Here is a 14,494-nt window from a genome sequence, read left to right on the forward strand (position 1 = left end):
GTAAAGAGACATTGACATAAGATTTAGAATACATTGTAATTACTCATGTGAATTGGAACATACAGCACTATATCAGCGAGATATTGTCCGGTAGACTTCCATAGTGGAAAACAGAAACAATTATGACACATAAAAGAATTTTTTAAGAAGGCAGTCCACAAGAGGCATGGAAGTGCACCAATATGACCTGAAGGACCCAGGCACTGTCTGTATTTTGGCTTCAAGGTGTCCACTGGGAGTTGACTCTTGATTTTTTTAGAAATTTTTTATTAATTTTAATTGTTGTGGGTACATAGTAGGTATAATATTTTGGGGGTACCTGAGGTGTTTTGATACAGGCGTGTCATGTAAAATAATCACATCATGATTTCCACATTCCAGATGAAAGAGGAAGATAGGAAAGGCAAGAGTGTGCTCCTCCCAGCTGGGTTAAGTCTCTTTAAGAAGCGTCTCTGAAAGTTCCATACACCATTTTTCACTCACTTCTTATTGGCCAGGAAGGAATCATAGTGTAGTACCTAGCTGCAAGGCGAGTTGGGTAATGTAGTATTCTATCTCAGCTCATGTGGTGGTTTTACCTCTTTAAATTTCCTATGTATTACAAAAAACAAATATATAGCTACGGCCGTAGTTCACATCTTTATTTGTGTTATTTTAAAAATAAATAAAGAAGCACATTTTATTTATGTCATCATGTTCTCTTTGAATTTAAAAAGATCCGATTCTCTGATAAAGCAGAAAAACAATGAACTTAGATTTCCTGATGCATAGTGTCGAACAATCACTTCTTACATATTGAATTACAAGCTACAGTCAGTCTTTGGCCATAGGGATCAAAGATGAATAACAGTTTATCCTTCTCTCAAAAACCTACAATTTTTTTTGGAGGAGAAAGACGTACAAACTCATCATAATACACAATAAAAATCTATTTAAGAAGTAATACGCCCGAGGGAATAAAACTAACTCTGACCTCCCGGCTCGACAGGTGGCGCGGGCGGCGGTGAACTGGCGGTTCCAGGACCTCGCCAGGCGGCCACGGGGCCTTCCTCAGCGCCGTCTGCACCGCCATCCTATGAAGAGACGGTGCTGTTAACGGTCATTACCTCACGCAGCTCCCACGCCCGGGTGTGAAGAGACGATGCTGTTAACGGTCATTACCTCACGGTCATTACCCCACGCAGCTCCCACGCCCGGGTGTGAAGAGACGGTGCTGTTAACGGTCATTACCTCACGGTTATTACCCCACGCAGCTCCCACGCCCGGGTGTGAAGAGACGGTGCTGTTAACGGTCATTACCTCACGCAGCTCCCACGCCCGGGTGTGAAGAGACGGTGCTGTTAACGGTCATTACCCCACGCCTCCGGCTCCCATGCCTCGGCCAACGACGGGGCTGATGACAGGGCCTGGAGGGAAGGGCATGAATCCTGCTTCGTATTTTGCCAGCCAGCGCCCACCCCCAGTAACAATCCAATTACCGTGCAGACGGTCTGTGTGCAGCACCCCATCCCCTTTTTGGACCGTCCTGTCCAAATGCGTTGTCCTTCCTGCAACAAGAGGAGCGTGAGTCAGCTGTCCTGTAACGCCGGTGCTCTGACCTGGCTGTCCCGCGGGAGCCCGTGCCTGCTGGGGTGCGTGGCGGGCCTGCTGCTTCATCCCCTTCTGCGTGGACGCCCTGCAGGACGTGGACCGTCACTGTCCCAGCTGCAGCGCTCTGGTGGGCACCTACAAGCGTTTGTAGGACTCAGCCGGACGTGGAGGGAGCCGGGTGCCGCAGGAAGTCCTTTCCACCTCTCATCAAGCTTCACACCTGGTGGAGGTTCTGCCCTGGTGGTCTCACCTCTCCAGGGGGCCCACCTTCATGTCTTCTTTTGGGGGGAACTGTCGCAAAACTAACAAACCTCCAAACCCCGGCAACTGCTGCTTGGAGTCGTGCATAGGACTTGCAAAGACATTCCCCTTGAGTGTCAGTTCAACGGTTTCCTGCCTCCGTGTGACCCTCAGTCCTCCCATCCAACTGTGATCATTGCCCTCTCCGAGTATCTTCCAGTGATCTGCCATCAGTGGCTCTTTTTTTCTGCCTCCGTGGGCCTTTCTGGTGGCAGCCTCAAACTGAGAAGCCACAGTTGCCTTATTTTTGAGGCTGTTCTGCCCGGAGCTCAGCTGAACCAGCCTTTAGTGCCTACCATTATCTTATCCATCTCTTCCCATCCCTGATGATAAAGATCTTGCCTTACAGACTTTACAGGCTTGGCTTTTAGATTCTGTAACTTCAGACTTCATTAGCACACAGATTCACTTTAATTTCCTAATTTATTTTTAAGTACAAAGAGGGGCTATTAACACCCAGTACAGACATATCCATGAGGTCATAAATGCATGCTAGAAAACCAGGGCTGGATTTTATCACTGCACTGTCTCCCCTTGTTTCTCTGTGCCAGATCTTCAGTGCCCCTTTCCATACAGGGATTTTTTTCTCATAGGGTAATTATATGAACAGTTTTTATGACCTCCTTTTGGTCTGAAATACTTTTTAACAGAATTTCTTTCTTTAAACAAACAAACAAACAACAACAAAAACAACAGAGACGGGGTCTTACTGTGTTGCCCAGGCTGGTCTCGAACTCCTGGGCTCAAGTGATCCTTCTGCCTTGGCCTCCCGAAGTGCTGGGATTGCAGGCATAAGCTACTGTGTGGGCCTGAACATAATTTCAAGAGGAGGATTTATAAAACAATTTTCTCTAATCATATGATTGGTGTCATTTTCCCATTTGCCAAGGTAGTCTCACTTAAAAAAAAAACAAGGAAAAGAAACGGATAATTTCATCCGCTGCCTTTGCTTGGGGTTAACGTGGTTCTTAAACACCTTCATCTTGGAACTCTCCAAGTGGGGTCCCTCTTGGGTTCCTGGTGGTGGGTTTTGAAAGATAAGGGAAAGCACATTTTGAGCATCTCTGGGTACCACGGTGTGGAACACTTGGGAACCAGAGCTGTTTCAGAGGAATCTGAAGTCTGCTTTTAGTTTTCAGAGACACGGCTTGTTGTAAAACATCAGAAGACATGACTTCCAGGACTCAAGCAGCAAGCCAGGATTCTAGGTTGGCTGCTGTGTCATCTTTGAAGTCAAGACTAGGCTGGGCTCGACCTTCAAGAGTCCTTGTTTTGACAATAATTCAGCCTAGGGAACTCATGTGAATACTACTATGTAGAAATAAAGCCTAGACCTTGAGCAAACATCTGTATATTGGTTGAAAATGATAGTGGTAACTGTTGATCCCCCTTACGTCATTTGACGTTTGGAAAATTCCAGTAATTACCATTTTTGCAATGAATATGGATACCACGTAGTACTTTGGTGTTACCTGCTTTTGAAAAATAAAGTCTTTGGTTCACCTGGTAAAAAAAAAAAAAAAAAAAAAAAAAAAAAACTAACTCATTGGTGATCCAGGGGTGACCACGAGAAGAAGAGGTTGGAAAAACTTCCCAGAGGATGTGATATTTGATCTGGACTCAGAAAGTTGAGTAAGATTTCACTGCAAGGCGAAGAATGAGAAATCCAGACAGAAGGAATAGTTTCCAACACCTTATTACATATCCAGTGATATTTAACGTATAATGATAGTTTAATACTGTGGCACAAATGTATGGTCAGAAGTTCAACATTTCTGTGAACAAAGTTTTATTGGAGCACAGCCATCCATTTGTTTATGTGTGTTCCTACTACATGAGCAGAGTTGAGTAGTTATAACAGGGACAATATGAATTGCAAGCTGAAAATATTTACAAAAGGGTTTGCTGACTCTTGATATCAATTAAGACATTTGCACAGGTATAAAAAATGTACTGATGATTTCAGAAATTAATTAAAATGTACATGGTTAAACTTTCCCAAACCCTCTGTCTGCAATTACCTAGCAAAGCAAGGTAGAGGGTTGAAGGTGAGTAAATACACGACAGTCAGGGGATAACTTTAATAAACTAGCTTGACATCTCTAAGAAAATAGCTAGCATTGTGGCCTATACTACAAGGTCCCAGATTTTACCCTTCTCACTTTTGTGTACCAGGGGATTTGCATACTAAGACATTGGAAACTGCCAAAATGATAGACATGAAGCTCATCCTTTTGCTAGAAGAGATGTAAGACAAAAATAGAAATAGAGAGGGGAAAGGAAGTGAATTGCAAAGTATGTATTTCCATTTAAGGCTCCTTTTTTTTTTTTCTTAAAGTTTCTGGCTTAAGGTTTAAGTACCTTTGATCTGAGTCAGTCTTTTCCTTTTCCCAGTGCTCAGATGCATTGATACCCTTGACAAGATCAATGCAACTGGAATGGAGGGGGGAAATCAAGAAACGAATATTTTACAAATTAAGTAGGTCAGCCCAAAAGCCTAAGAGCAGACTCAGAGCACCCAAGGACTCATTCAAATAGGGACCCCTTATTATCTTATAATCCCAATATAAATACCTCTTTAGTCCCTCTCCGTGTCAGTGGATTCCACCAAACCTGGGAGTGGCTGCTTCCCTTCTTCCTTTTCTCTATTACACGTTCCGATTAACCCTCAAAGAGCTGCATCATTGGGCCTCAGCACATGAGAAGGATTTCTAGGCCAGGTGCAGTGGCTCGCGCCTGTAATCCCAGCGCTTTTGGAGGCCGAGGCGGGTGGATCACCTGAGGTCAGGAGTTTGAGACCAGCCTGGCCAACATGGTGAAATCCCTGCCTCTACTAAAAGTACAAAAATTAGCCGGGTGTGGTGATGGACACCTGTAATCCCAGCTACTTGAGAGGCTGAGGCAGGAGAGTCACTTAAACTTGGGAGGTGGAGGTTGCAGTGAGCCAGGATTTGCTACTGCACTCCAGCCTGGGTGACAAACCTAGACTCCATCTAAAAAAAAAAAAAAAAAAAAAAAAACCTTTCTAGAACTGTGATGATAAGTAGTATAGCATCCTATAAAGGGCACACAGATTAGTGGGCTGAGAATCAGAGTGCTTACGGTCACTGGATTTTACAGCTGGAAAGGATCTTACCAGTTATCTAGTCCAACTTCTCATTTTCCTCTGTAAGAAACTCAGGTCCAAATCAATAATGTGACCAATGTTTTAGTCCTGGTCTATTCCACTGTGGGACCTTGGAGCCTCTAATTCTCATCAGTCTCTGTGTTTTAAATGCAAAATTCACATAAATCAAATAATCTCAAGAAACCTCTACATTATAGGATGGTAGTAGTCCACATATTGACAAAACAAAACAAACCAAACATTTTAAAACATTTAAAAAGTGCTATTGAATTTTAAGAAGGGCCTTTCTGATTTTTAGCATCAGGCTTCAGAATGTAACCTTTCATATCTGGACTGGACTGTCTCTTAGAGTGAGTTCCCAGCATACTATAGAAAACATTGAATTCTCTTCTTCATTTATTATTATTTTTTTCTTAAAGGTGCCTCTCATATTATTTGTCCAGAAGTTTGATGTGAAAAACCAGTTGTAGCAACAATTGCTTCTTTCTTTTTTTTTTTTTTTAGACAGGGGCTCCCTCTGTCATTCAGGTTGGAGTGCAGCTGTGTGCCCTCAACTCACTGCAACCTCTGCCTTTCGGGTTCAAGCGATTCACCCACCTCAGCCTACCAAGTAGCTGGGACTACAGGCATGGATCACCACGCCTGGCTAATTTTGTATTTTTAGTATAGACGGTGATTTGCCATGTTGGCCAAGCTGGTCTCAAACTCCTGGCTTCAAGTGATCCACCTACCTCGGCCTCCCAAAGTGCTGGGATTACAGGCGTGAGCCACCTTGCCCCGCCCAGCAAGTGCCTTCTGCACGGCGTGATTCCAGTGGAGGCCCCAGTCGGCAGGTCATTCCAGTGAGTCATTGTCACCAACCATTGACAAGGCCCCAGGAGAACAGCAGAGGCGGGGAGGTGGGGCAGGAATGGGGGAAAGGGCAGGAATGGGGGAAAGGGCAGGAATGGGGGAAAGGGCAGGAATGGGGAAAGGGCAGGAATGGGGGAAAGGGCAGGAATGGGGGAAAGGGTAGGAATAGGGGAAAGGGCAGGAATAGCAGAAGCAAGTTTTGAAAACAGATTTATCTGGGTCCAAATTTGAAATATTTTACTTACTAAATCTCTATCATGTTTACAATAACCTCATCAAACTCTGCAAGCCTCAACTTTCTCAATGGAAAAATAGCAATGCCTATATCGTTCTGTTAAATATGGGTTAAATAATGGTGAAGTGTCTCTAGATAACCACCATATTCATTGCAAAGTAAAGGGTGGAAAAACTCTAGCGTAATATATATATTTTCTTTTGTTCCTTGCCTTCTTTGTCTGCACTTCTTTTTAGAATTGACCTTCAGAAGTATATCTTCTTTCTAAGTTTATATTATTCTCATAGAGTTATTATAAATATGGTATTTGTATATTAAATATAACTCAATTTCAATTTTTTATATATAAGCTAGGAAAGGTGATCAATGTTTATAAGCCACATGGCCATATATTTCACTCTGACTATATGTGCGTCTATATGTGGCTTGAAGTTAGCTGTTTGGATGATCAAATCAGAATAAATAAATCAACTTGATTTATGTTTTTGTTTTTCAAGAACTTTGTGCAATCCTTCATCTAAATTAAAGAAATCAACTAGTTTTGTAACAATACAGACAACGCTCTAAGAATAGCATTTTGCATTGTGTGTGGTATGCAAAAAAATGTTTTTCCCTCTGTATCCAGTATGTTTATGGGCCCCTCCTCACCTCAACAGTTGGTATATGCCCAGGGAATGTGAAATCATTTCAGCATTGGCCCAAGTACAACATAGAGTAATTAGAGAAGTAAATCTATTCTCTAGAACTCATTGTGTGTATTCAAGAGCCAAATGAAATTTTCCTTGCAATTACCCTATGTTTGGGGATTATTCACCCCACTGCTTATTTCCTAACTCCAACTGTTTGCCCATGTGTCTGTCTGTCACTCTCCATCTTTCTTCATCAATCCAATAAAATACAGCTGACCAAAAATGAGAACAAGGCAGTATGTGTAAAAACTAATTTGAAAAGCAAAATGTCAAGTTTGAAAATACAAACAGACAAGTTCTTTTCTTCTTTATATATAAGTTCTAAATTCATGGAGAACTACATGGTGTTTTTAAGTACAGAAATAACAAGTTAAAAATCACCCTGAATCCAACAATCCAAAGGAAACTATGAGTTTAGACAAACAATTTACCTTCCTGGGATATTGAACTAAGATTCCACTGAATGATTTGTCTGCATTTTCCTGCAGCAATTCATCTATCTATGCTACATTCACTGTACTACTTATTAGCATAAGTAAAACTAGTGACCTGCAAGAATTGATTATCAATTGTTTTTCTCTTGCCCTAAATCTCTGCCTCCAATTTTGTCCTGAAATGAACTAAACTGAGTACCATCAAATGGAGGCTAGAGGTCATATCCCCCTCATTTCCATATTAGCTTATGTTATATGTAATGATTTATATATAGAGAGATAGATATAGATACCTGTATATATTATATACTTTATCATTATAACAATAATTATATAAAGTTTCATATATATAACTTTATACATATATAGACTATATATAATATATACAACATATTTTATATATACATATATATATTCTAGACCTAACCTACAGCTAGTACTGCAAGTGGAGAATTTTGGTCTCTTTTTCCTTTAAAGAGGGTCAGCTCCAAGTATCTTAAGTTTGTTTAGTCTTTACAGAAGCTTGGGAGAGAATAATGTACTTATTCTACGAAAATTGTCCCGTTTTTTCTGTGTGAGTGTGTGATATGCCTGTCTAAAGGAGAAGACCAAATGATTAATACTTTTATTTGTAGGATGGATTTTTGATGATGCCTAGTCGCTTACAGAATGAAGTCCAGGCTTTTAATCGACTTTCCCATTCTATCTTTAATTTGGTCTCATTTTTGCCTTTCTTCTGTTACTTGGACATGTCTTGAATTTTCTGCCCTTTTCCTCTGTACCTTCCTCTGGAAATACCTTTTGAGGGTACTAAACTCTTTGTTTTAGACATGAAACAAGAAACTTAGTACTAGGTAAACTTAGTGGCTAGCCCAAGGTCACACAGAGAGTTAGTGTCAGCCACCTGCCATCTCCACAGCTGCATCTCAAGCTTCTCTGATGCCACATTCCACTTCTGTATAGAGCTCATTCCTGTGGTTTTTCACTCTCCAACACACCAGATGTACTGCTTCCACATTCTGTCATTATCTCCGCACATTTCTTTCAGTCTTCATAGTTTCTTTAAGTTGTTTATTTTTATATCTCTTTTCCGGTGATGGGAAGAAGGCTCCTACTGAATAACAGCCTAAGAGAGGGATAAGCAAGCTCCGTGAGAAATGCTGGCAATGCTCAATAGTAAATGCTGTAGTTATTAAGGAAAAGGCTGAAAATATAAGATGAATGATTCCAATGTTGTATTTTCATATGGGAAAAAAATCAGGCAAATGGCAAAAATAATTGTTTATTAATGGGAAGAAACAATCTGGAAAACAATGATTTCAAGTGAATAAAGATGGGGAGGAAGTGGTAAGTGAATATGCTCTGTGTGTGTGTGTGTGTGTGTGTGTGTGTGTAGTGTCTTCACATATCAGAGAAAAATCTGAAGAAAATAAAGTTATGTCCAAGGTTGAAGTCTTACTAATACTGTTTATATCTCTTTTCTGGTGATGGGAACAAGGCTCCTACTGAACAACAGCCTAATAGAGGGATAAGCAAGCTCCGTGAGAAATGCTGGCAATGCTCAATAGTAAATGCTGTAGTCAGTACGGAAGAGGCTGAAAATATAAAATGAATGATTCCAATGATGTAATCGTTACATAAGCAACACAAATTTTAGAAAATGACCATAACAGATGTTAATGAGCTTGTGTTTATGTTTCATTTGACTGGGCAGCAGGTGAGGCTGAGGATCTCCATATACTATAAGAGTGTACAAAATATCCTCTCTTTGGAAACATTTGCTAAAGAGTAATGATATGATTATTGCTCAAAGGGAGTGCAGATTAAATGTCATTGAAGCTACTCTAATGCTGTAAAAGTGGCACTGCTAAAATGAGAAATAACCTTCCAAGGCAGGTGTTTGATATATACCCGATGGGCCACTTAAATCTAGATACACTGACAAATTAGAAGGTCCCTTATAGATAGATAATAAATGCTTTAAGGTGAGGGAGACAATTTTTAAGCACCCAGATACTTACTCTAATGGTTTGGGTTACTCTCCTAATACCTATAATTTAGAGATTATGGGACATTTTTCAGTGGAATTCAATGATTTCCATCAGTTATCATTTTTATTCATTAAAAATGCGTTGATTTCTCTTACCCTTATACTACTGTGTTTGGTTTTTGATCCATTAAAATAATGTATGTATTGGAAATTGTAGACTGCCAGACAATTGTTTTCATTATTTATGAAATGTTGTTCCCTCACTTTTCAAATGGTAGCACTTTGAAATGTGCCAGGCTTTCCAGCAGGGGGTTTTCTTAAAAACCTATGACCCTCTTATTTCTAAAAAAATAATTATAATAAAATCAGATAAATCAAATAATTGATTTCTTCTCCTCACTTTGGATTCATAAAGATCCCATGAGTTAGAGATCTATGCAAAGCAATTTATAATAAGGAAAGCAAGGGAATTCAAAGGAAAAAGATTACACTGGAAGACAAGGAAAGAAACATGTATATCTAATAACAGATACTGAGGTGTAAACAAAACCGTTGTTTTGCTTTTACAAGTTTGTTTTTCTCTGTTAGACTCTAAACCCCTTAAGGGCAGCAAAATTGTTTTACCCATTTTTAAAAATATCTAGCTCTAGTACATAGAGCTTCCAGTACATAGAATGCATTCAATAAATGGTAGAAAGAAAAAGAGGAAAGAGAGGAAGTGACAAGACATTTTGGAAAGAATCAAAAATAATTGAAATAAATATTGAAAAATTGGTTTTCAATTTTTCCACAGATGATAAGATGAAGGATGATCTTCGTGGTTTTGTTTTTTAAATATATTTATTCTAAATAGTGTATAAAACACATTTTAAAATAAGGAAAACCTCTATGATATTGTTTTGTTTCTGACAGATTAATGAATGAGCTCTTTAAAAGTGGGTTACCTTAGGCTTTAAGGCGAGAACGTAAGCATTGTTTCAGGTCAAGATGCATTTTCTGTATAAGTAATTCATCTTTCTTCCTTTCTTATTTAAACGGAAAAAAATTCTTTTATTTCAGAATCCTACTTTCTGAGTCACTTGAAATGTTTTCTCAACCAATGTGGCCAAATTGTGCTGTTATATTAGGAATGCACTCAAAAAAGAGGTGCTTAATTTCTCTTATCTCCTCTAGACAGACTGTAATTAGAATTAACCAGGGTTTTACTTAATTTTGCAGGAGTTCTTGTGTACAGCAGCCTTCATAGTCATAGTATAATTAACATTGTATCACTCCCATTAGTGTTTTTAAGCACTTAAATTGTGCCATAATGGTCACAGCTAAAGTTGCCATTAAAGGGCGATTGCTATTTATTATGCTCATAAAGTAGACACTTTACCGCAGAAAAAAATGTACATAGTAGGATTCCATTTAGAAAGCAGAAACAGACAGTACCATTAGTTATGGCACCCTTGGGCTGAAAGGGCTGTCTCAAATTGATCCTATTCTTATTTTATTCAGTAGGCAGTGGAGAAATCTAAAAACAGATGACAAGTCATTCAAATCATTGCTTTAAAGGAAAAAACAGGTCTTGATTAGCTGAGTTCCCACATAGACTTATAAAATGTTGACATTAGGACAAACCTACAGGATGAGGGAGTCTAACTCGTTCATTTTACAGATGAGAAAACTGAGACAAGAGAAGGCTGGGCATCAATCTTAAGGTTACAGAAGCATAGTGGGGCAGGGTTAACAGTCAGATCATAAGACTTAGAGTTCTCATGCACATTTCACAAGGCCATACTGAATAAATTTAACGGTAGGTTTTGTTTTCTGTTGTTCCCAGCAAATGATTGACACCCCTTTAATTAAGTTTAGCTTCATTGACTAGCAAGGTGCATTATGTTTCCTTTACAAGACATTTTACCTGATTCCAGGGTCAACAATGTCATATAGATATTAGACAGGGTTTGTTTTACATGTTTATTGATTCTACGTGATGTTGTTTTGTTTCATTTTGTTTTTCAAGATTCATTGTATTGAAGGTGGCAGAATTATCCTGTCATTGGCTCTTGTCATTGAAAAGAGAAGAGCTCTGGGCCGGGCGCGGTGGCTCAAGCCTGTAATCCCAGCACTTTGGGAGGCCGAGACAGGCGGATCACGAGGTCAGGAGATCGAGACCATCCTGGCTAACACGGTGAAACCCCGTCTCTACTAAAAAATACAAAAAACTAGCCGGGTGTGGTGGCGGCGCCTGTGGTCCCAGCTCCTCGGGAGGCTGAGGCAGGAGAATGGCGGGAACCCGGGGGGCGGAGCTTGCAGTGAGCTGAGATCCGGCCACTGCACTCCAGCCTGGGCGGCAGAGGGAGACTCCGTCTCAAAAAAAAAAAAAAAAAAAAAAAAAAGAGAAGAGCTCTATACAATTTTAGTTTTTTCTAATAATCGTATTATATAATCAGTTTGGTTCCACTATCTATACGTTAATTTTGTTTCCCAGTGCAGGCTGGTAAAGATATATTTTATTCAGCTGAATTGTTGCAACTCAACACAAACCATTTATAAGAGTAAACAATTATCACTGAAATGAGAACAATTTAGTGGTCTTGCATGATTAGTGTCCTACATAAATTCTTTATGACACCGAACTGAAAGATGATGTTATGAATGTATAATGGGAAGTTAACAGAATATGTCACCTTTTGATTTGTTTCTGAGGAGACAGGCCTTGCAATCAGTGATTTTCCAATGGCCAGAAGCCTATAAAACTACCATATTTGTTCCTTGTAAATTAAAATTTAGAAGCCACAATGATGTATGTTGTTAGACCAGCTGGGAGAAAAATGCCTGGAAAAGGAAATTGCTTTATATATTTTTTCTGATAAATTTCAGCTCTATGTGTGTGTGTGGAATTTTAGTTTTCTATTTCATGTCATCATTACTTTGGAAAGTTTAACAGCAAAATTTATAAACTTTCTCTTTTGTTATTGTTTACATTTTGGAGGAAAAAAGGCTTGAAAAAATGGTATAATGCATGTAATCCTCACAAAAGCCAGACTGATAAAAATACGTAAGAGTTAAATAATTATACAAATGTCTGTTTTCTTAAATGGGACCAAAGAATAGACTATAAAATCTATCATTAATATTTTAAAAAAATCAGACATGCAAGGGATCTTATGGATTATCTTAATTTTTATCTGAAGATGAGGCCATTGAAATTTTTCAAGTACAAGAAATACTTTAAGATGATACAGTCCATTAGTGGCAATGTCAGGAGTAGTATCTGAGCATATTTAATTCCATTTCATATTGCAAACTTTCTAATTTATTCTTTTCCATATGCTGCTCCTCAGTGACCCAAACCAGGCCTTCTTCACATTATTTGGCTTGATTAACTCATTAAATCAACACAAGTTTGTGAATGCCTACTATATGCCAGATACTACCTTTCTAGGCATTAAGAGAAAATAAATAAACAAAAGAGATTAAAAAAAAAAATACGCGCCAACATTTATATTCAAGAATTTGGGGAGGAGATTTTATTTAAAAATAAGGAAAACATATAGCACATTACATAATGATAAATGTTATGTTATGTAGAAAATAAAGCAGAAAAGAGAATACCAGGTGAGTGTTAGTTTTAGATCAGATGGTCAGGAAAGGATTCATAAAAACTTTTACCAAAGACAGACGGCACAAGGGCCATGAGCGATCTTGTGGAAAATCATGTCAGACAAAAGGAATGGCAAGTCTTCTAGTGCTGAGGCCAGAGTGTGCCTGTTAGATTTGGGGAAGACCCTGTCTAGCCGTAAGGAAGAAGCAGGAAAGAGGGTAGAGGTGAAATGGGGGTGTAGGGTGCAGAATGTGAAAGCCTCGTAGCTCACCATAAGGACCTTAGCTCTTACTTTGAATAATAATATGAAATTTTATTTCTTCATTCTTAACTCATACAACACATATTTAGTGACTGTCTACTGAGTGCAGGCCCTGATTGTTCAAATCATTGGAAATAGGGTAGCAAACTCAAGGCCTCATTTTTACTGCAAAATTAAAGAGAACGTTTTGAGCAGAGGAGTGACGTAACATTCCTACCTTTAGTGGGGGCCCTGTGCCTGAGGTTCAGCATGAGATGTATAGAGAGGCAAGAGCTGGTGGAGGCCACATTTACGAACAATTACAATAACCCAGGAAAGATGACAGTGGCTTGGACAAGGTGGGTAGAACTGAAGGTAGTAGCAAGCGGTTAGATAATGAATATTTTGAATATATATAATAGACTCTCCTGATGATTAAATGTGGTGTCGGAGAGAAACAGGGATCAAGGATGTCTTCAAGTGGTTTGCCTGAACAACTGGGAGGAATTAGTTGACAACTGAGTTGAACAAGCTGCAGGAAGAGATTAGATAGGAAAGATAGAGAGTTCAGAACTGGACTTGTTACATGTAAGACACCTATTGGACATCCAACTGGAAAAATCAAGCAGATAGTTGGACTTATAAATTCTGGAGTTCAAGAGACAGATTAGGCTGCATATGTAGATTTCTCATTAGCATATAGATGGTATTTAAATCTATGAGACCAGATGTGATCACCAAGGGAAGGAGGAGAGAAAACATAAGAGTTCCTAGGACTGAAGCCTAGGGTACTTCTACTTGTACAGATTACGGAAATGAGAAGAAACAACTGGAGATACTGAGATGCAGCAGTTAGAGGCAGAGGCACAACAAAAAGTGCAGTATCCTGAAAGCTAAATGGAAGAAGTATTTCAAGGAAAGGTCCACAGTCTCTTATTCCCAATAGGCCAAGTAGGAAGAGGTGGGAGAATTAACAGTGAATTTACAGCATGAAGGTCATTGGTGACCTTGATAAGAACAGTTTCTGTAGTGTGGTGGTGGGAAAAACCGTGTCTGAAATGGGTTCAAGAGAGAATGAGAAAGGTAAAATTGTTGACAGCTCTTTTGAAAGAAAGCATGTCATTGCCCTGAATGTATTCCAGGTAGGATTGGAGTATTTGGGTCCCCTGCCTGCTGCTGTGGTTAAGTGAGAGGCAAGGACGGTATTCCTCTTCTCAACTTCTCTTTCTAAAAAAAAGATAACAATAATAATGATGCCAATAATGATAATAATGTACACAGATCTAAACTCCACTGAGAAAGGTCTGCACTGTGACATATAATGAAATAAAAATGAGATGCCTTTTGTTTCTAAAATGTGTGAATTATTGTGGAAATGTGTATTCAATGAGATGATGTTTGTTATTCTTATTTATAATTAAAATTATTTTCTTTTCTATACAAT

At 39.2% G+C, this 14,494-nt stretch overlaps 1 protein-coding gene and 1 pseudogene across 3 annotated transcripts in view; both read left to right on the forward strand.

Moving 5' to 3' along the window:
* LOC112619780 overlaps window positions 1-2,801 on the forward strand; it is a 200,423-nt pseudogene extending 197,622 nt beyond the window's left edge. Inside the window, exons 2-3 of the transcript XR_003118296.1 lie at window positions 989-1,091; window positions 1,330-2,801. The product of XR_003118296.1 is annotated as a lipopolysaccharide-induced tumor necrosis factor-alpha factor pseudogene (transcript). The remainder of the gene's footprint in view (window positions 1-988; window positions 1,092-1,329) is intronic.
* ROBO2 (roundabout guidance receptor 2) overlaps window positions 1-14,494 on the forward strand; it is a 1,769,701-nt gene that overhangs the window by 618,974 nt on the left and 1,136,233 nt on the right. The window lies entirely within an intron of this gene.

This window comes from Theropithecus gelada, chromosome 2, assembly GCF_003255815.1.
Source record: "Theropithecus gelada isolate Dixy chromosome 2, Tgel_1.0, whole genome shotgun sequence".
Classification (NCBI taxonomy): Eukaryota; Metazoa; Chordata; class Mammalia; order Primates; family Cercopithecidae; genus Theropithecus; species Theropithecus gelada.